Here is a 21,205-nt window from a genome sequence, read left to right as displayed (position 1 = left end):
CTCTTCACACAGTTTGACAACTACTGATCTGGAAATAGTGGTGGTATATGTGGGAGTGGTTGAGGGTAGAGGGGTTTGTGGATAGAGACATTCATTAACCGATTTTGTATAACCCTGTGTGTTTTTTATACCCTCACCTAAGTAGTGCTACCCCCATTTTTACCTTTCTCTATTTTTCCTGAGACTAGCCCAAATTGAAATACATGTGTTTTTTAAAATATGATTTTAATAGAGTAGATGATATAACGCAAAGTTGGAAACAATGGATCTGATTGGTTATGATAAGGTATTATCCTCTCTGACATACCAATGCTTCCCAATCCAGAACCCTAGCAAGGTAGGGTTAGCTCCATCTCCTAGGTGGCTCCTAACAGTCCCCTATAGTATCTACGGTCACATACAGGTACAATTGCTTTTTAAAATTTACCTTCTCTCTAGATAATAAACTTCTTGAGAGCAGAAGTGACACACACTTGGAGTGTCTCTCTTGACAGCAGCTATCATAGAGTGTTGGCATGTAGTGCTGACAATGTAATTTATGAATGAACTGTTCTGTAAAAGGGAAAGAAAAATGAGCTGATTCAAATTTAAAAAGCACAAAAGAAATTGTGATTTCTCTATGCCGATATCCATTACATTGAATCTCTTTATACTCAGGATAGCTTAGGACAGGGAATTAGGAGACTTGAGTCTTAGGCCTGATGTTGCTACAAACTATCTTGGTCACTATGGGCAGGTCAAGTCCTCTCTCTGGCATCCGTTTCACCAGCTGTTAAGGGAGATAATTTATGTTCTCCCTTTTTCCAAACAGAATTGAAGGTGACTCCTGAGACTATCTCAAGCTCTTGACTAATGTAGTTAAACTTGTGGGAGAGCTGAGAATAATGCTCCCTTAATGGGAAAGATTTCTCAAATTGAGAGTTTAAATATAAGGCATTTGTTAAGCAATCATTATCTAGAGCAAGTGCACTCTATCAACTTGATTAGCCATAAGTTATTAGTTGCAAAAATCAGAAACCCATTGAATCACCTAGGCCATCTGGAGGGTAGTTCCCAGGAATAACAGAATTGCTGAAAGACTCTGGCTACTCCAGGAACTTTAGAAAATAAAATTAATCTCCCAAATACCATCAGATCACCTTAATTTTTCCTATCTGCCCTCAGGTTTTTACAAATAAAGAAGTTCAGAGCTTCTGGGTTCATATGCTCATAGTTTTGCCACTAAAGAGAAAAGGCTTCCTATCCTCAACTTCAGTTAGAGAAATCTTGAGGAAGGACTCTGATGACTTTAGCTTCAGGCACATGTTCATACTCAAGACAAGAACAACTCCAAGTCCCAGAGACAGTGGTACCACAAGTGGATTCACTTGGATCATGTGGACACTATTGGTCAGTTACCGTGACTTGAGAGACACAGTATGTAGAAGTGGCAACTTCTACTGGGAAAACTTGTAGCGGGAGAGGAAGAGGAATGGTTGGGAGGAGGAGCTCAAACCTGGCATGGCTCAATGATTTTGAATCTGGAAACCCTCAGTTGTATTTACTGTATCACTATATGGACAGTTGTATATCTATACCAATGTAGATGTATGCATTTACATTTTAGATAAACATAAGCAATGCATAATTTTAAAAAGGAATAGAAAATATTTTTCCATAAACTTACACATTATCAAACAGATCAAATCTAGTGGCACCTGAGTGCCTTAACATATACAGAATAAGTAGACAATTGAGGCTATTATATTGGACATGCAAAAAAGCAGGATAAGGAAAGTAGAGTTGAAACATAAATGACCTGAAGAAAGGCACCTCTCATCAGAAAGGTATAAAGTAGTTGCTCAATAAATTTTAGAGAAAAGAAAAGGAAAAAGAAATAAAGGAAATTTCTTATCGTTTAAGAACTGGCTGGGCATGGTGGCTCACACCTATAATCCCAACACTTTGGGAGACTGAGGTGGACGGACCACTTGAGGTCAGGAGTTTGAGATCAGCCTGGCCAACATGGTGAAACTCTTATCTCTACTAAAAATACAAAAATTAGCTGGGCATGGTGGCATGTACGTGTAATCCTAGCTATTCAGGAGGCCAAGGCACGAGAATTGCTTGAACCCAGGAGGTGGAGGAATTGCAGTGAGCCGAGATCACACCACTAAACTCCAGTCTGGGCGACAGAGTGAGACTCAATCTCAAAAAAACAAAAACAAAAACAAAAAAGAACTAACCCCAGTTCTGATTTTGTGGTTGTTTTTATGGAATCCACTGATGCAAATAGATTCAAAAAGACAATACCTTTGCCAGAGTAAAGATGTTTTTGCTTCAACTGTGAACTTTAAAAATGTTAATTTTGTTGCTGAGAACCACTTATGATATATTACATGCCTTCTTGCATTATAAAACATTATTCAGAAGACAATATGGCTCTTCTCACACATCCTGGGTACCTTTTATTTTTTTCTCTTTTGCCTCTAGTTGTTATTATGTATATGTAATTATAGGTCTATAACTAATGAGCCAATTCTATAAGCTGACATTTTAAGGACAAATATGGCTTAAAATGAATAAGATGGAGTTATTTTTCATAAACACATACACACATATTTCTTTTTTTTTTTGAGATGGAGTCTCGCTGTGTCGCCCAGGCTGGAGTGCAGTGGCCGGATCTCAGCTCACTGCAAGCTCCGCCTCCCGGGTTTACACCATTCTCCTGCCTCAGCCTCCCGAGTAGCTGGGACTACAGGCGCCCGCCACCTCGCCCGGCTAGTTTTTTGTATTTTTTTAGTAGAGACGGGGTTTCACCGTGTTAGCCAGGATGGTCTCGATCTCCTGACTTCGTGATCCACCTGTCTCGGCCTCCCAAAGTGCTGGGATTACAGGCTTGAGCCACCGCGCCCGGCCACATATATTTCTTTTCTTTTTTTTTTTTTTTGTAATTATTATTTTTTATTATTATACTTTAAGTACTAGGGTACATGTGCATAACATGCAGGTTTGTTACGGATTATAAATCATGCTGCTATAAAGACACATGCACATGTATGTTTATTGCGGCACTATTCACAATAGCAAAGACTTGGAATCAACCCAAATGTCCATCAGTGACAGACTGGATTAAGAAAATGTGGCACATATACACCATGGAATACTATGCAGCCATAAAAAAGGATGAGTTTGTGTCCTTTGTAGGGACATGGATGCAGCTGGAAACCATCATTCTTAGCAAACTATCACAAGAACAGAAAACCAAACACCGCATGTTCTCACTCATAGGTGGGAACTGAACAATGAGATCACTTGGACTTGGGAAGGGGAACATCACACACCGGGGCCTATCATGGGGAGGGGGGAGGGGGGAGGGATTGCATTGGGAGTTATACCTGATGTAAATGACGAGTTGATGGGTGCTGACGAGTTGATGGGTGCAGCACAGCAACATGGCACAAGTATACATATGTAACATATTTCTTATAGAATGAAACAGAACAAAAATATTGACAGTTAAATGAATTAGTGGTTTGATCACAAATAATTTTAATCTTATATTTTATAATTGTGATCCTTTTCTAAGTTCTCTATAACGTGCATATGCAATTCTAATATTCATATTCAAAGGTGTGGAATAAAAAAATAACAGCAATAAATTTTGAACCAAGGATAGCATAGGAAGTTCTAATATCTTTATTTTGCCTTTGAAGCCCAGAAAATAGGAAAGGAGCAGCACATTTGGAAATATTCCAAAAACTGGAAATAGAAATATCTAACAATGAATGGAAAACTATGTAGGTTATTCTCACAGATGGGAAACAGTCCATAAAATTGAGTGTGGAAAATAAATAAGGACAGGAAGCTCAGAAACAGAAATTCTAACTATACAATCATGAGTAATCCAAGGAAGAAGAAAAAGGAAATTCATCTAAAAGAAGCTAGTTTGACTACAGGAACATCTCAGGTAAAATCAAGTTTAAAAATAACATGTACGAAAGACAGAAGGAGAAGGGAAGTGAATGCAGAACAGATTCAAGCAGTGCCTGAACTATCCACATGGGCTCAGGAAGCTAAAATGAAGTTTAAGGACAAACTTGAAGAAAATACTAAACGCAGAAAAAGACTGTTTTGGAGTTTATTCAGAGCAAAAGTATTATCACTGAAGAGACGGACTAGCACTACAAGTCTAGAAGACGACACAGAGAATGGAGACCTGAACACAATAAACTAACTTCATTTTCTTCCATAGTAAGGATTTCAGACTGAGCAATCAGGAGACTGCTTTGTACATCTGATCTTTAGTATAACGCCCCTCTTAATGTCCCTGCTGACAAGGTGACTATGGGTTGGTTCCAAAGTAAAATGGCTAGATATTTATGGGCTCAAACTGTGCCTGAAGACTATTAATTATTTAATTACATTAAATAAGAATAGCTTCTCAGGTGGTAGTATAGGGCTCAAACCCCTGTCCAGAAGTATCCTCATTTTTATCAGAAGATTGGATGAAGTCATAAAAGGCATACTTATCAAATTTTTGTTAGACCCAAAGGCAAGAAGTGAAACTGACATGAGGGATGAAATTAGAATTTTAGAATGTTCTCAGAGTGATGACTACTTCAGTTCATTGTTGGTAAGTATAAATTAGCTCATCGTTTTTGAAAATCTATGAAAATATGTGACAAGAACATAAAAATGTCCATTCCCTTTGATCTAGTAAATCTAAGAATAAGCCTTAATAAAATAATCTTAAATATATAAAAAAATTCATGTATAAAATACTCATCTTTACATTATTAAAATAGTAAAAACTAAAAATGTATTATAAGAAAAGGAGGGTTAAAGATAGGGGATATTATGAATATCCTTATAATATGGTATTGTTCAGTTATTAAAAATTATATTTATAAATAGTTCACCATAGAAATCCTTATAGTACATTTTTAATGTACTTAATTATATCATATTGTGTGCAATATGATATTCATTGTCAAGTATGACAATGTTAGCAGTGATTCATCCTGTGTAGGAATTTCTGTGTGATTTTTTTTTCCATTATTAATTTCCATTTTTCCTAAACAAAACAAATTTATTTTCTCTACTTTGGCATTTCAATTTTTACCCTGGCTGTCAATATGCAGTATCTCCTTTTCCTTTTTAACAGAATGCTGATTTTTGCATAGGTAGCTAAAATTTTATTTCCCTGGCTTCCTTGTGCTAATTGCAGTTATGACTAATGAAATGTAAACAAAGTCTACTAAGTGGGGTTTCCGATAAAACTATCAATTTCTGAACTTTAATCTATGGCCATACCACTTTGAACGTGCTTGATCTCATCTGATTTCTAAACTTAAAAAGAGGGGCAGGCAGAGTTAGTTGTTACATGCCTTTTACTCTTAACCTCTCCAGGTTATTTAATCCTGCCTAGAAACTAATACGACAGGCAGAATTCTAATTCTAATGTTCCCAAGATAGTATGGCATAGTCAGTCCCTTGATTAGGCTACCTTCCATAAGATTTCATTGTAGCAAACTAGAGACAGATTCTCTTTCTAACCTTGAAGAGGTAAGCTGCCATGCTGTAAAAAGGCCACATGGTTAAGAACTCAGATCAGCCTCTAGGAGCTGAGAGCAACCCCCAGGCAACAGCCAGCAAGAAAACAGAAACCTTAGTCTTACAACCACAAGGAACTGAGTTCTGCCAACAACCTGAATGAGCATGGAAGAGGATCCCAAGGTTTAGATGAGAACATAGCTATGGCCAGCATCTTGGTTTTGGCATGATGAGAATCTGAGTAGAGGACTCAACCAACCTGTGCTAGGACTACTGACCCATGGAAACTGTGAAATCGTAAATGTGTGTTATTTTAAGCTGCCAAGTTTATGGAACTGTATTACACTGGAAAAGAAAACAGAAACAAATACCCTCATCATATAACCATGAGGGAGAAAGTCATGTGCTGAGGCTGGTGATCCAGGAAGTTGAGCCCTTTATGATGTCCTTGAACTGCAGCTCCAGTCCTGGGTACATACCTCAAGACTTGTTTCATGTTATAAATGAGCTCTTCTTTGGTTAAGTCACTCTTTTTAGGGTCTCTTTCAAATGTAGATGAACACAACTCTAACTGAAATAGATGTTTTACCTTTTTTTTTTTTTTTTTTTTTTTGAGATAGAGTTTCACTCTCGTTGGCCAGGCTGGAGTGCAATGGCGCAATCTTGGCTCACCACAACCTCTGCATCCCAGGTTCAAGCGATTCTCCTGCCTCAGCCTCGCAAGTAGCTGGGATTACAGGCATGCACCACCATGCCTGGCTAATTTTTTGTATTTTTAGTACAGATGGGGTTTCTCCATATTGGTCAGACTGGTCTTGAACTCCCAACCTCAGGTGATCCGCCTGCCTTGCCTCCCAAAGTGCTGGGATTACAGGCATGTGCCACCACACCCAGGCTAGATGTTTTACTTTCAAGCGTAAAAATAATAGATTAAAAATGAAATTGGAATTGTAGATTGAAACCACAGAATAATATTTAATAGATATTAATAATAAAATTCTACATGTGAGTTCAAGTTAATAGTTTAAATGCACAAGATTTCATTTGACAGCATATTATTTAGAAAAATAAGGGATTTTTAGTTGACCATATGTACAACATGTCTCTAACAGTTTGATACAGCTGTTGAAAATAAATTAATGTAGTGAACTACTGCATACAATAGAAATATTGTGGCCCAGGAAAGGTAGGTTAGAGTCCCATTATCCCATGCTCTGTTCCATCTATATCTAGTATATTGTGAACAGATCTGGCCACTCCACTTAAACTGGCATATGGACAGATTACAGTGTCCAGGTAAGACAACCAGAATGGTAAGGGTTCCCAAAGCCAATTCACTTGAACAACAGCAGGACTTCTTAATAAACAAGTCTTACCAAAGAGTGAAAAGTCATTCTGTGCTGGGAATTTGTGAAAGCCAAATAAGAAAATAAATGTTGGAAACTTTCAAAATTTGAAAGTTTTATACGAATGTTATATATTAACATTTTGAACATTCTTGGCAAGTAACAAAAGCTGACTTTCAATCTAGATGATGAACTCATTTATAAAGTTTCTGAATATTTTGGCCCTTTTGTAGACCTAAAATTTAGACTTGCTACTATGCTCTTTAAGTCAGATTAAAAAATCTCTAACTACTATAAAATCTGGTCAAAGTTTGCTCCTATTACACCCTAGACACCTCTGACCCATGCTAGACCTCCCAGTGACTTAAAAGAAAATACACTGTTGACAGAATAGAGGGGGATAATCATTTAATAACCTTATTTTCCTACTTTAACTTTTAGACCCACCAACTAGCAGAAACACAGTAAGTGAATGTAAGTTTTGATTATTTAAAGAGAGAACCAATGATGTATAATCTGATTTTTTCTTGTCCAAAATCTTCCCAGTTTACTACTCAGAAGAATAGCATAGAGAAAAAAAGTGAAAAGTCCGGCTACTCAAAAGTAATCTTATTAGGGTTCTCTACTGAGGTGAGTCCACTGAGTTCTAGTCTTGGCTATTTTGAAAAACATCTACGCTACCTCTATTACTTCCCCTCTCTGGGGCCTCATTTCTTCATCTAAATGTAGGAATGCCAAGATATTAGTCCTTAGTCCTTTTCTCTTTTCTATCTATATTCGTTCTCAAGGTAATCTCATTCCCAAGAGATCTTTATATATTACCTATATATTCACAACAACCAAACATATCTGCAGCCTGGACTTTTATCCTGAACTGCAGAATCATACATAACTACTTACTTTACATCTGCTCTTACATGTATAGTAATCTTTTAGAGTTTAACATACAAAAAAATGAATCTTGATATCTCTTCCCATTGATTCCTCTGTATCTCATGACCGCATTCAAAAACTGCCAACTCTATTATTATTATTTATTTTTGAGATAGAGTCTTGCTCTGTCACCTAGGCTGAAGTACAGTGGCACAATCTAGGCTCACTGCAACCTCCCCCTCCTGGGTTCAAGCGATTCTTGTGACTCAGCCTCCCGAATAGCAGGGATTACAGGTGTCTGCCACATGCCTGGTTAATTTTTTCTATTTTTAGTAGAAATGGGGTTTCTCCATGTTGGCCAGGCTGGTTGCAAACTCCTGACCTTAAGTGATCCCCTCACCTCGGCTTCCCAAAGTGCTGGGATTACAGGTGTGAGCCACCTCACCTGGCCGCCAATTCTGTTCTTACAGTTGCTTAGGCCAAAAACTGTTTAGATATCCTTAAGTCCTCCCTTTCTGTCATTACCTTTACTTAAATTGCAAATAAATCCTGTGTCTGATGAACATTCATAAATACAATGTAGAATTTGAGTATTTCTCACTATTCTTTCTTAGATATTGCAATAGCATCCCAGCTGATCTCCTGCTTCTAACCTTTCTCACTATAATTCAGGTTCAACAAAACCACTGCAATGATCCTTTAGATCAAATCATATTACATCTCTGATCAAACCCAATGGCTTCTTGCACAGAAAATCCTCTCTCACAGAAAAATCCAAAGTTCTTACAATTATCTAAAAACTCAACAGAACGACATCACCTCTCTGACCTCATCTCTATCACTCTGCTCACTCTGCTCCATCTTCACTGGTTGCCTTGCTGTTCCAAAAATACAGCTGTCAGTTCCTGCCAGAGTGCCTCTGCTCATGCTATACCCACTTCCTCGATCATTTTCTTTCCATGAATTTATATGGCTCAATAGTGCTCATCTTTCAAATATTTAACTTAAAAAACAACAACAACAACAACAACAAAAACACCCTCTTGTGTGTTTTTGTTTTTCCCTCTGTGACCAGGGAAGGTTTCATCCTTTAGACATCCGCGCCTGTCTAAAACTGCTTTCTTCTCTTTGTACTCCTCCCTATATCCCACATTTTACATATGCCACACAAGCTCCCCTGCGTTCATGTTCTGCTTAGCACTTATCTCCACCTGACAAACTATATATTATGCTTATTTCCATTTTATAACCTGTCTTTACTCACTATAATGCAAGTTCCAAGGTGAGAGGGATTTTATCTATTTTGTCCACTGGTATAGCCCTAATGCCTAAAATAGTACCTGTAACATAGAGGTGCTCAATGATTATTTGAAGAATAAATGAATAAATAAAACCATAAAATAAGTACTTAGACCATGGGTTAATTTAAAGTGTTCGCCAAATCTAATATTCTTGTGTTTCCATGCAAATGGTAGAAGAAGATATATTACGCTACTTTGGGGGTTAAATATGGGTTTCAACTACTGTGGTAATGCTAGATCTCTTTTGACTCTGATAGTTTGCATTTACTGCTCATGACTGTGCTTCTTTGCAAAAATCTGAAACACAGAAACTAAACTTATAACCAGATGACACAGAAGGTGATAACAGTCTTCCAAAGAAACTCTTCCTTTTTAAAGAGACTCATTCAGGAAGAGCAACCAGAACGAGCCTTTTGGGATGGTATTTAAAAATGGGATTTACAACATAATGTTTCAGAAACATATAGTATCCTGGCATCTCAATGCTGTCATTCCTCTTTCATTTTGAGAACCTCAGGAGAAATGAAAGCTAAATAATTTGCCTTCCAGCTAATCAACAATTTTTCTTACACTAGAAAATTCAAAGTGACCAGGAATTATGAAAGTTCTCAAGAGAGAACTTCTTTCCTCCAGAGCAAGCTTTGACAAGCAAAATTATTCTCAGAAAGTGACTCCACTTCATTTAGTTCAAGGAAATGGATTTACAAATCTTAAACATTCATCATTGGCTTTTCTACATTATCCCTAGGGCTATTTCATCACTATAGGATATCTCTGGACACCACAGGCTAATCCAGCCTTTGAGCACTCCCCTAGCATGTTAGGTCCACAGACAGGCTACAGAGGAGTTGCTGCTGCTCCTCACTTTTGTTTAATGGGATATTGATTTTCCCCCAATCTCAGCAGGCTTTCTCAAGAAATCAATACCTCGGTAGCAGTGAAGTAGATGGTGATGAAACAGAAGGCCTTGGGAGGGTAGGACTGTCATCCACAAATCTAAGGGTGCTTCAAATGTGGCAAACAAGACACATCAAAGGCGGCAAAGGACCACAAAACAAAGGTCAGACAAAATCAATACTAAAAAAGCAAAGTAACAGAGAAGGAGAGGGCAAACATATCTTAGTAACATAACCCTTTCTAAAACAAGGAAGCCACTCTGCCCAGGGTTGAAGATCAAGAAAGTTAACATTGGTTCTGACAGAAGAGACAGTGCCTTTGTCTACTGGTTTTCTTTTAGAAGTAGAAAGCTGGAAAGAATGAGAACATGAGCATCAGCATTCAAAAGATTTGCACATTTTTAGAAATCTAAAAGTAATAGAGAAGTAATAATAGGTTTAACAGGGTGTAGATAGCATGGTCTAAAGGGTGTGTAGAGGGAGATATGGAAAATAGTAGGACTAATTAATTACCTCAAAATCCAAGAACCTCAACACTTACTTAGTAATTGTAGTTGAAATCAGGGAGACTGGTTGAAAGTCCAAATGGGGACATCAACCCTGTCCCTTCTCCATTCTTCCATATAGGATACCAGCAGTCAGACATTTACACCACAAGTCAAATTCTGGTGTATCTTCTGAACAAACTAAAGAAAGGAGACTTGAAACTCAAGAGATACCAACTAGCATGCCCCTGTAGGTGGTATGGAGATGGAAAAAATAATCAACTAAAAGTGTGCAAATATGGCAGCAATATATACTTCTTCCCTCTACTAAGAACTCTGACATCTTCACCCTTAGTGCGAAAGAAGAGTTTTTCTATAGAGAAAAGACCTTCAACAACTGACAGTGAAAACCAACCTAAAGCAAAACCCACAAATCAACAATCACCATAGCCACTATTCAACAAGCCTTAGACACACAGAGCTCAGTATCTGCTTCTGATGGTCTTGCTCTCAAAATTTTTAAAGGGGACCATCAACATAAAATAGAAAAACAAAAGTGGACTGAAAAAATAATTCTAATGAAATAGACAATGCAAAAATCAGAAAAAACTGCAGAAAAATCAGTATCTTCACAAATATAATCAACTATTACATTCTTAAGACAGAATTTTTGAAAAAGAATAATCAGGATAAGATTGAGTTATTTAAAATTAAAATTATGATTGCTGAAATTAAAAAGTATAATAAAAGACTGGAAAATTGCAGCAAACTAGTAAACAGAATAAAACAAAAATAGCTAAAGTGCTGAAAATATGTGAAAAAATCATAGGCTCGTAGACTTATTAGTTCGGCTTACACCAAACTAGAAGTTTCATAAGTAAAGAACACAGAAAAAAAAGGGAAAAAAAATTATCAAAGAAATAACAGTTTTCAGAACATGAGTCTGTAAGTTGAAACAGCTTACAAAGGGCCCAGAACAATAAATGAACAAAGGTTTATATAGAGCACAGGATTGTGGACTTTCAGATTACCAGGGGTAAAGACATGATTCTAATAACTACCAGACAAAAGAAAATAGCTTATGCACAAAGCTTTAAGAATGGGAATGGTATGAGACTTCTGAAGAGTTATGCTAAATGCTATATTACAATGAAGCAGTGCCTTCAAGTTATAAGGGAAAATCATTTTAAACCAAGGAATCTACACCCATCTAGAGAGTTAAAATTGTGTGACGGTTAGAAAATACATATTTGAAGATATCAACTACCCAGAAATGTCATGCAGCTTTTCCTAAGCAATAGCAGGAGGCTATGTTCCAGCAAAACAGGACAAATAATTGGAATCCAGGGAGCAGGCACTCCCACACACAAGAATGTCAAAGCAAAGTCTCAGGATTACAGCCGTGTGCTGGCTCTACAGGGCATTCAAAATAAATTGCATGAGGAAAGGAGAGGATTCTGAGATGGAGAGCTCCAAAACAGAACCAGTCTCAACAGAATAAATAATATAATGGACATTTTTTTAAACATTAAGGAATTAAGATTCATTGAAAATAAGCACAGACAGCCAATTATGTGAGTGAATAATATTTTCATTTTTAATGATATAAACCACGATTTTTGTCATGATTCAACCAAAAGCAGTGATAGAATTTTGCTGAAAAGACGGGGGAGTGGGGGAAGTAGGTAAGAAAATTAAATTGTCATCTGGAAAAGCAAATTATTAATGAGTATGTAGAAATCTAGTAAATCAAGAAATAGCAATATACGACTATCATTTAGACACAGAGAAGTAAAAAAAAAATATATGGAAGGAGGGATTTGAATAGAGACAGTTGGGTTCTAATTTTGACTCTGCCACCTGCTAACCATGGGATATTGGGTAAATTGTTTAACTTCTTTAAGTCTCAGTTCCTTAATATATAATACGGGCATAGTAATAGCACCTATTGCATAAAGGTTTGTGAGAACTAAATGAAATAAATAAAGCACTTATCACAAGACCTGTTAAACATGGATTTTATAAATACAATTTTTATTATTATTCTTAATAAGATTCTTTGTGGTCTTGTTTTGACAATTTTCTGATGACTGATAATGATAGGTTAACTCTGCAATAACAACACGTTCTTGATTAGATATCTTAGAAAAATGATGAGAAGCTTATTTTTGCTTTCTAAAAATGAAATATCCAGGAGTTCCTAAAGGTGGGTTCCTAATGCCACACTACACAGTATCCATTAAAAAGGAATTCTCGGTGCTTCTCTTCAGTCTTCCTTTGAGGTCTCTCTTACTCTTGGCAACCCAGATTAAACATCAAAGAAGCTGCATCACTCACAGGTGCAGGTAACAACTTTTTCTTCAGCTGCTCTCACTGCTCTTGTAAAAGCCATCAAATTATCTGGAACTTCATACTATATTGTAATTATCTGTTTATTTGGGTGTCTTCCAGGAGTTGAACCTAATAGGAAACTGCGCCCTCTATTATCAGTGTCCCAGTGCTTAGTAAAGTACCTACTTGAGTATATAGTAGGTATTCAAAGAATACTTCGAGAATGAATAAATGAATGAATAAATGAGTTAAATTCCAACACAATGCATCTTAACCAGGGTGCAAGTCGAAATCACCAAAGCAGTGTTTTCCAAAACATACATTCTAAGCCCCTCCAGACTTCTCTGAGAATACGGCCAAGGCATCTGCAATCTTAGCAAGCTCCTTACGTGTCCCTGATGCACCACTTTTACAAGAATCACTGTCATGGAATAGATAGAGTGCTTGACTGGATCTGAAGTCTAGGCCTGGTCTCATCAATGAAAATCACTGAAAATCCTCCCCATAATTCTGTTTCTTTCTTTAAAAGAGACAAATTTGACAGCCATTGCAGGTGGCTCAAATGACAGTAGCTAAAACACAAATGAAAGATACATGTAAAACAGGATTATAAGAATTTCAGTGAAGAAAATTGCTATATTCTGGTCCTGGAGTGTGAAGTAGGAATGACCTGTATAATTTGGTGCACAAGCTAATGTTAGATTCTTATGGAATGTTATGTGGCATTGCCAAGCAAAGAATTTGCAAATCTCAGTTGAGGGCCCAAGGCAAGGCATTGGGGGAGGGGGGCGGAGCCGGGGAGGGCACAGCTTCCCTCACCTTCATTTGTCTTGTTTACATCCCCATCCACACTGCAAGGCACTACAATATCCCTGCTGTGCAGTTTCTGAAGAGCTTTCTAGATGAAAGGAGTTACATAATGTGGAATCCTCCTGGGAATTACAGCAGTAAATTAATTTTTCTGTTTCTACACAGTTATCTAAGGACATAAGTACCCTACATGGGCAGGGCGAAGAATAATACAGTAAAACAATCTTTTGAAAGATTCCTTAAAAGGCAGTGCATCAAAATATTCTTTTCCATCCAATAAACGCTGACCAAGTGATCACTCTCTGCGTGCATGCCATTGCGCTGGGTAATGACCAGGAGGATTCACTACGCAGTGAAGGGGCCAGCCCCATAAGGAAATCATCTTAACATAGCATGTTAAGGTATAGGAGACACTGTAACAGCTGACAGTAGAGCCAAGTCCTGAAGGAAGAGTGAGAGACAGGTGCATAAAGCTAGGAAGCCTGGGGAAATACCAAGGCGTGATGGGGGACTTGATGCAGTTTAGCATAACCATGGAATAAATGGAAAGAGTAGAGATAGGCTTGGAGAAGCAGAAAAAAAAAAATCTCACTATTGGGGTCTTCTATGCTCAAGAATGAGGGGTTTCTAAAGAATGTGGGACCTGGTTATATCGTGTCCAGCTTGAGTGCCTGTGTGGATGTGGGGTCTCCAAACTGGATAATTATGTTTGCAGAAAAGCTGATGAATGCCGTTTCAGATATGTTGGGTTTGAGGAGTTCTCTGAAAGATATCCAAGTACAGATCCAGAAGAATATGGAAGTCTGAAGTTTTAGAAACAAGTCCATGGCTAGAGATAGAGATCCAGGAGGAAAGATCCAGGCTCAAAGATAACACACCTTACTTTCTAGATGTTTTCTTCCTCCCACAGACTCATGGGAACAGGCCTACAAGGATTCTTTTTTTTCAGACAGAATCAAGGTGGACCTGACTCTGTCCCCACCCTCTAGAAAACAGCAGAACCAACTGGGCACAAGACATATTTTTTGATGACTGTTTAATTGTGGTTTCAGTGGGGAGTGATTTTGCCCCTCCAACCAGAGGACATTTGGCAATGTCTGGAGATATGTTTGATGATCACAACTGATTGGGGTGTTGGGTGCTACTGATGTTAAGTGGGTAGAGACAAGGAATGTTTCTAAATATTCTACCTTGCACAGCACACACATACTTCCCTCCCAGTCCCAGCTATGAATTATTTGGCCCAAAATGCATTAGTGCTGAGGCTGAAAAGCACTACGCCTTATATTAGGATTTGCCAAATTTTCTATGGAAAAGGCACTAATTGAATAAGAGTTGTTATTTAATTGGCATTTGTCTTTTAATAAAAATCAAGTAATGGTCGTCCTTTGACTTTTGGACATTACTAAGAAACTGTTGAATCTTTGAGTTCAGACTTCTACAGTCCATGAGAATTCTCAGCCAGCAGTGTTTATGCTAATGGACATGGTCTGACACACTGCGAAGCTTTGCCCTCTGTTTCCCCTCCACCTTATACTTCAGCCTCATTGAACTTCAGCATTGTCAGCACTTTCTGTTATTTCTCAACTCCATGCCTTTCACATGCTGTTTCCTCTGCCTAGAATACCTTTCTCCTTCCATCTCTGCCTTTGGAAATTCTGAAGATTTTCCAAGTCTGTGTTCCCCTCCTACCTTCCTACCCTCATACATCATATGGCCTCTACAGGTTTCCTCAAGAGGTGTCCTCTCTCCAACGAATATGGCTGGTACTACCTAGGAGATAGATATATACTAGGCCAGCTCATATAGTGCAGTTCAGCCCTCTCTTCTGATGGATGGTCCTTGCCTAGAGAGATGAGACCACAGTAGCGATAGCTCTCGGAGTGGCTACATCCTTCTGACCTCAGAAAAACAGGCCTTTCCTCAACTAGACTCAGCTCTAGGATCACAAGGAATTCTGAATCTGAGAAAGACTGCTGAGAAGCATTGAAGCACTTTCGCAGATCATGGAAAATGTGGGCTTCGACCAGATAACTAGGGGTCAGAATCATGACACAAGGCTGCATGGCTTTGAGCAAGTCCCTTAATCATGCCACGACTCCTTCTCTCCATGGAAAATAGGGATAATGCCTCATTATTGTAAGAATTAGTGATAATAGCTGTGAAATGCCTGGAAGGTTCTTAGTATGCAATAAATGATTGCCCTCTCTACAAATAATACATGGGCACGAAAAAGTTGCATATATAATTTCAAGAGATTCTTGGAGCATCCTGTGCACTGAAGCATGGATCCTCTTTTACAGTCGGCTCATGGTGTCATGAATTGCTTAAGTCTCTTTCCATAGGTATCTGTAGAAAAAATGTGTTGGAGTCAGGCAATTCCTGAAGAAAGAGTTAACAGTTAGCTAGAGCAAGAATTATTTGTTGGGGCAGGGTATCAGAATCAGGGATTCTAATTTGAGTTCTGAAGACTCCTTACTACTAAAGCCAGGGTATTTTTCTATGTTTCTTCTCTCACATCCAGAGCTGGACTTCGTTGGGCAAAATGAAATACAGAAAAAGAATGTCCACTGCATTATAATCCCATACAGTGTGGCCATCATGAACAAAAGCAGAAAAATGAGAAAAAGACAGGTTTCTGACAATGACTAGAATAAAAGTACATGTGAGAAAAGACCCTTCCTTATCCAACTCACCCAACAATTCCATGTGAATTGCTCCATTGTGTCACATTTCTTGGAAGATGTACTTACACATCTGTATATCTGTCATTAGACTTTAAACTTCTAGAGATTAGGACCACATTTTACTCATTTATCTATCCCAGTCCCTGGTCTACCATGTATCAATTGCTTAATAAATAGTTATCATATAATATCAGACTAGAAAAAGTTGTAAGGTAGTACAATGTGGAGGATGGGTGGCTAAGCTGTTCTGTCAGCATATCTAGCTTGAAATCCTGACTCTTCCATACACCACTATGAGATCTTTCGCTAGTCACTCTCTAATTTAAACTTTAATTGCTTCCTCTGTGAACAGAAAAAGTAACAGTACTTACCATACTAGATTATTTCAAGGATAAGCTAAAATGCATGTAAGCCACTAGCACAGTGCTTGACTAAAGAGAAGCTATTCTCATTTTGAGGCATCGGTGGTAAACTTTGAAGCATAAAAGGTCAGATGGTAAATAATTGGAGCTTTGCAGGCTATAAGGTCTCTGTTACAACTGTTTAATTTTGTAGTTGTAACATAAATGCAGCCATTGATAACATGTAAACCAATGAGCACAGCTGAGTTCCAACAAAACTTTATTTACAGGGCAGGCCATATTTGGCCCACAGGTCATAGTTTGCTAATGCATGTTCTAAGGTGTCTAAATTTAAATCATTAAGAAGTAGAACCTACAGAAGATTCTTGAACTAGGCAGTGACAAAATCAAAGTCATCCCTTGAGCAGGTTAAGTTTTTAATAGCATGCAAAACACTACAGTGAGCAAAGTCTGGAGTCAGGTTATTATGACTGTCCAAACATGAAACAGGAAAGATCTGAGCTCTAAGTAATGAAAATATGAACCATGTAGGATAGAATGACATATGCAACAACTTGCCTTATACAAACCAAACGATGGTTATAGTCTCTGATCGTTCATTTCTATTCTCCTATTATACAGTATCTTAGTCACAGTTGAACCTCAGACTGTCTAGTAAATTACAAGCATTGATATAGGGAACCTCTAGAGAATTGATTAGCTAAAGATAAAATATTATTATTAATTTATATTGATCCTTAAATAGATAACTAGCTTGAATTTGAGACTCATATACACTTCAACTATTCCCAACTTCAGAAAACAATTTTCATTCTTCATGTAGGGCGTTAATAATCTGTCAGAAGTGATGACTCAAATAGTTGTACTACAGACTGGTGGACATTATGTGAAATCACTATTAAACACACCATCATTTCCTGTATATTATGATTCTAAGTGATTCTAAGTTTTCTCCGGTTTTAGATTTCAAATCAGGCCCTTCCTTTTATGTCCCTAAGTATAACCAGCTCAAGTCAGTTCAGCTAAAAATACAGGGTTAAATGTGCTGTGACAAATTAAGTCAGTGGAGGTATATCTTATAACTTCATCTACATTATTTGGAGATGGATGCCTACAACCTACAACTGGTGTAATCTAGGTCATCTGCCTGTGCCTAGCTGCAAAGGAAGCAAAAGAACAAAGTTTTATGAGTTCTTCTTGGCGAGGTGAGCTTCCTACAGCTGGAAATTCCCCAAAGATAGCAAATGTATTTAACAGTTGTTAGAAAGCCAAACAACATGAGAAATATCCACTACACCGTGAAACATCCATTCCTCTCCCTAAGAGAAACTAATACCATCTTATAGAGAACAGTATTAGATATATTCTTTTTCTCAGCAGCATACACGTTAACATTTTTATTTTTAGCTTCAAATAAAAGGCAAAAATTGAGTATAATTTAACATAAGCTTCTTCCAAGTGCACCTGTTGCTCTTAGAACATTTTGGGAGAGAGGGTGGGTCCAAAAAGTCACTATAAATAGCATAGAAAGAACCAAAGATATCTGTTAGGAGTAGGACTGGTGTAGGGGGAACAAGAACTGGAGGCACTGGAGGTTCTTTCTATGAATTTGACTTTTGTCCCCACTATTGCGTAGGTACAACTTGCTCCATTCTTTCCCACCTACACTAGTGTTTGTGGTGGTGTATTTGCGAGCATAGCCACACCTGATCCACTCTGTTATGTGAGCAGAATGGAGCAGGCTGGAAAGGGCTAAGATACAGAAACAGGCTTTTCCACCGGAGTGTGGCTGTTGTGTGCATCACAGGTAAATCGGCGTATGGGCTGTGGGTAGAGACAGTAGGAATGGTGTAGAGTATGTAAAGTGTGTGTCTATGTGTGGTGGGATCAGATATTATGCATCTGGGCCCCACATCCATTATTTCTCTCTCTTTTTTGGGGGGAGGAGGGGAATGAAGTTTTGCTCTTGTCGCCCAGGCTGGAGAGCAATGGTGCGATATCGGGTCACTGCAACCTCTGCCTCCCAGGTTCAAGCGATTCTCCTGCCTCAGCCTCCTGAGTAGCTGGGATTAACAGGTGCTCACCGCCACGCCTGGCTAATTTTTGTATTTTTAGTAGAGACGGGGTTTCACCATGTTGGCCAGGCTGGTCTTGAACTCCTGACTTCGTGATCCGCTTGCCTCGGCCTCCCAAAGTGCTGGGATTACAGGTGTGAGCCACCGCGCCCAGCCACATTATCTCTTATGCTATTATCTCTTAATGCTCACAGTAGCTCTAGGTGAGTGGGTGTGATTAGAGAGTGAATTCAAAAACAGCAACTGATGGAGATTCAGGCAATGGGCACCAAGAATGTACCAGGTAATTTGTTCAGCAGGCAGCAAAACCAAGTCAGCCTTTGAAATAGGCCCTGAAGATATACTAACAAGAGAAGGGCAGGGTCCTTATCCTAAAGAAACAGATCTGCCAAAGCAGATTATAAAAATGGGATATGGGCACAGGAATATTAAAATATCCATTATTAGAGCTAAAGTATGATGTAGAGAGTAAAATAAGTTGAGCTCATGATCTACAGGGTGACCATGTAAATTTAAATTACAAATTAAAAATGAAGGTATTATTAATAATTATGCTGGAACAGCAGGTATAAACCAGGAATTTGGGGGGCAAAATGGGACACACAAGTACCCCAATTATACATCACCTAGAGAATCTACAGGGGGAATTCAATGAAATACAGCCAAGAAAGCAAAAGAATGCAAATGTTAAAAATCAAAGAATATGACTCAGAAAAGACTATTTTCTTTCCTTTGGTTTTAATATTGGGAGAGAGAATGTGAAAAACCAGAGACACCAACATGTATTTAATTTTTATGTTTTCTCTCTTAATTCACTTGCCAGCCAGGGGCTACCACGATTGCTCCAGCAACAGCATTAGTCATGAAAACTCTCATGGAAAGTTAGTCCATAGGACTGAAGAGCAAGAGAGTAAATTTCCCTCAGTAGTGGGGTCCGTGGTAAGATGGAGGCTGGTTTCAATGACTAACTCATCTAAAACCCTGAAAGTTTCAACTGCGGAGATGTCCAAGTTGATGATGATACCTGAAGGATTTCTGCTGGATGTGCCCATGGGGACAAAGCCAGAAGTTTGACTTAGAAGTTTCAGCGATGCAAAGAAAGGAAATCAGGTATTTATCACCAGACATTATGTCATCACTCAAAAGGACTCTAATTTTTAGTAGATTGACTGTCTAAGAGAAGGATACCTATGGGAAATGTTCTCTGATCTCAAAATGAAGGAATTCATAGCTATCCCCATAATCTACCATCTCTGCTTCAGGCAGACAGTTAAATCTAGGCCTCAGTTTTGTAAATGTTGTAATACTATAGTCAGAAAGTTAGCAGAGCTTTATCAGAGATCTTTAAAAAGAATTTTTAAAAAGTTTGACACTCCAGTTTGTCAATGCTGCAGGATTGTTCCTGAGCTTCTGAGTGTTGACTTTGAATACTAATCTGGCACAGGCAAGACATTCTCGTTAAGACATTCAGAAGGACAACCTCAATAGCATTACGTATGGAAGGAAAAGCGACGTTGAACATGCCTTCTATATTTTACAATAAGGCTTTCTACTCTCTTGATTATAATGCTTGTGAAATCTCATGTCCCCCCTCCCCAACACTGTACAAAGCTTCTCTTCAAAGTTCACACTTACAGGGATTTGGAGGATTAGAAATCCAGTACCTAAGTAAGGTAGGTCAGCCAGTCCTAGAGGTACTAAACATTGTATCCTTAAGCAGGCAGTTTAACACTATAGTGGTTGAGCAAGGAATGTCAGAGTGAGGTGAAAAATGTCTTCGGAAGGTCTTTTGACCCACACGTAATTTCAAGCCTCCCTACAGATTCATAGGCCTCTTCCTTTCTTTTTTCCCTTTTTTCTTATTAGCACTTAATAACTATCACACACTGTATATTTTATTTATGTTTTGTTGTTGTTTTTATCCATGAAGACAAGGTTTTATCTGTTTCATAAGTTTCTACATTCTCAGTGCCCAGAACATTTGTCTGGCATATAGCAGGTATTTGATAATATTTATTGGTTGAACGAATGAATGAATGAATAACAGAGGACTCCTCTCCCCATGTAAGTATGGGTCATTCAATCTAGTTAGCACTTACAATGTAATGTAATCAACTGAGAAAAGGAGTTCTCCAAAGTCCTACTCTTTCTCGAACCCTGTGCCTGGAGGCTTCTGAGCTGAGAGTGACATTTTTTGAAAGAAAGCAATTCTTAGCTGAATATGGAACTTTGGAGGAAAGTGAGTAGGGAAGCTAAAAGGAAATGAAATAAGTGAATTCACCTTACATTTTGGAATTAAAAGAAAAAAAAAAAAACAACAGGCTAACATTCAAAAAAAAGAGAATAGACTACAAAAGAAACTATGCTTGTTAAAAATTCTGTATCCCACCATCTTCTGTGTGCCTGTCCCCCTTACAAGCGTTGCAAATCCTTCAACCACATAAACTAAAAAGGTCCAATGAATAAGAACATAAAGCAATACGCAACTGGAACGGCTACAACAA

The 21,205-nt window shown here is 38.1% G+C and overlaps 1 protein-coding gene across 1 annotated transcript in view; it reads right to left on the bottom strand.

Annotated features, from left to right (window-relative positions):
• RAB38 (RAB38, member RAS oncogene family) overlaps positions 1-21,205 on the bottom strand; it is a 62,864-nt gene that overhangs the window by 12,367 nt on the left and 29,292 nt on the right. The window lies entirely within an intron of this gene.

Source organism: Papio anubis, chromosome 12, assembly GCF_008728515.1.
Source record: "Papio anubis isolate 15944 chromosome 12, Panubis1.0, whole genome shotgun sequence".
Classification (NCBI taxonomy): Eukaryota; Metazoa; Chordata; class Mammalia; order Primates; family Cercopithecidae; genus Papio; species Papio anubis.
Note: the sequence above shows the minus strand (reverse complement) of the source record. Positions and strands in the feature narration are given on the sequence as shown.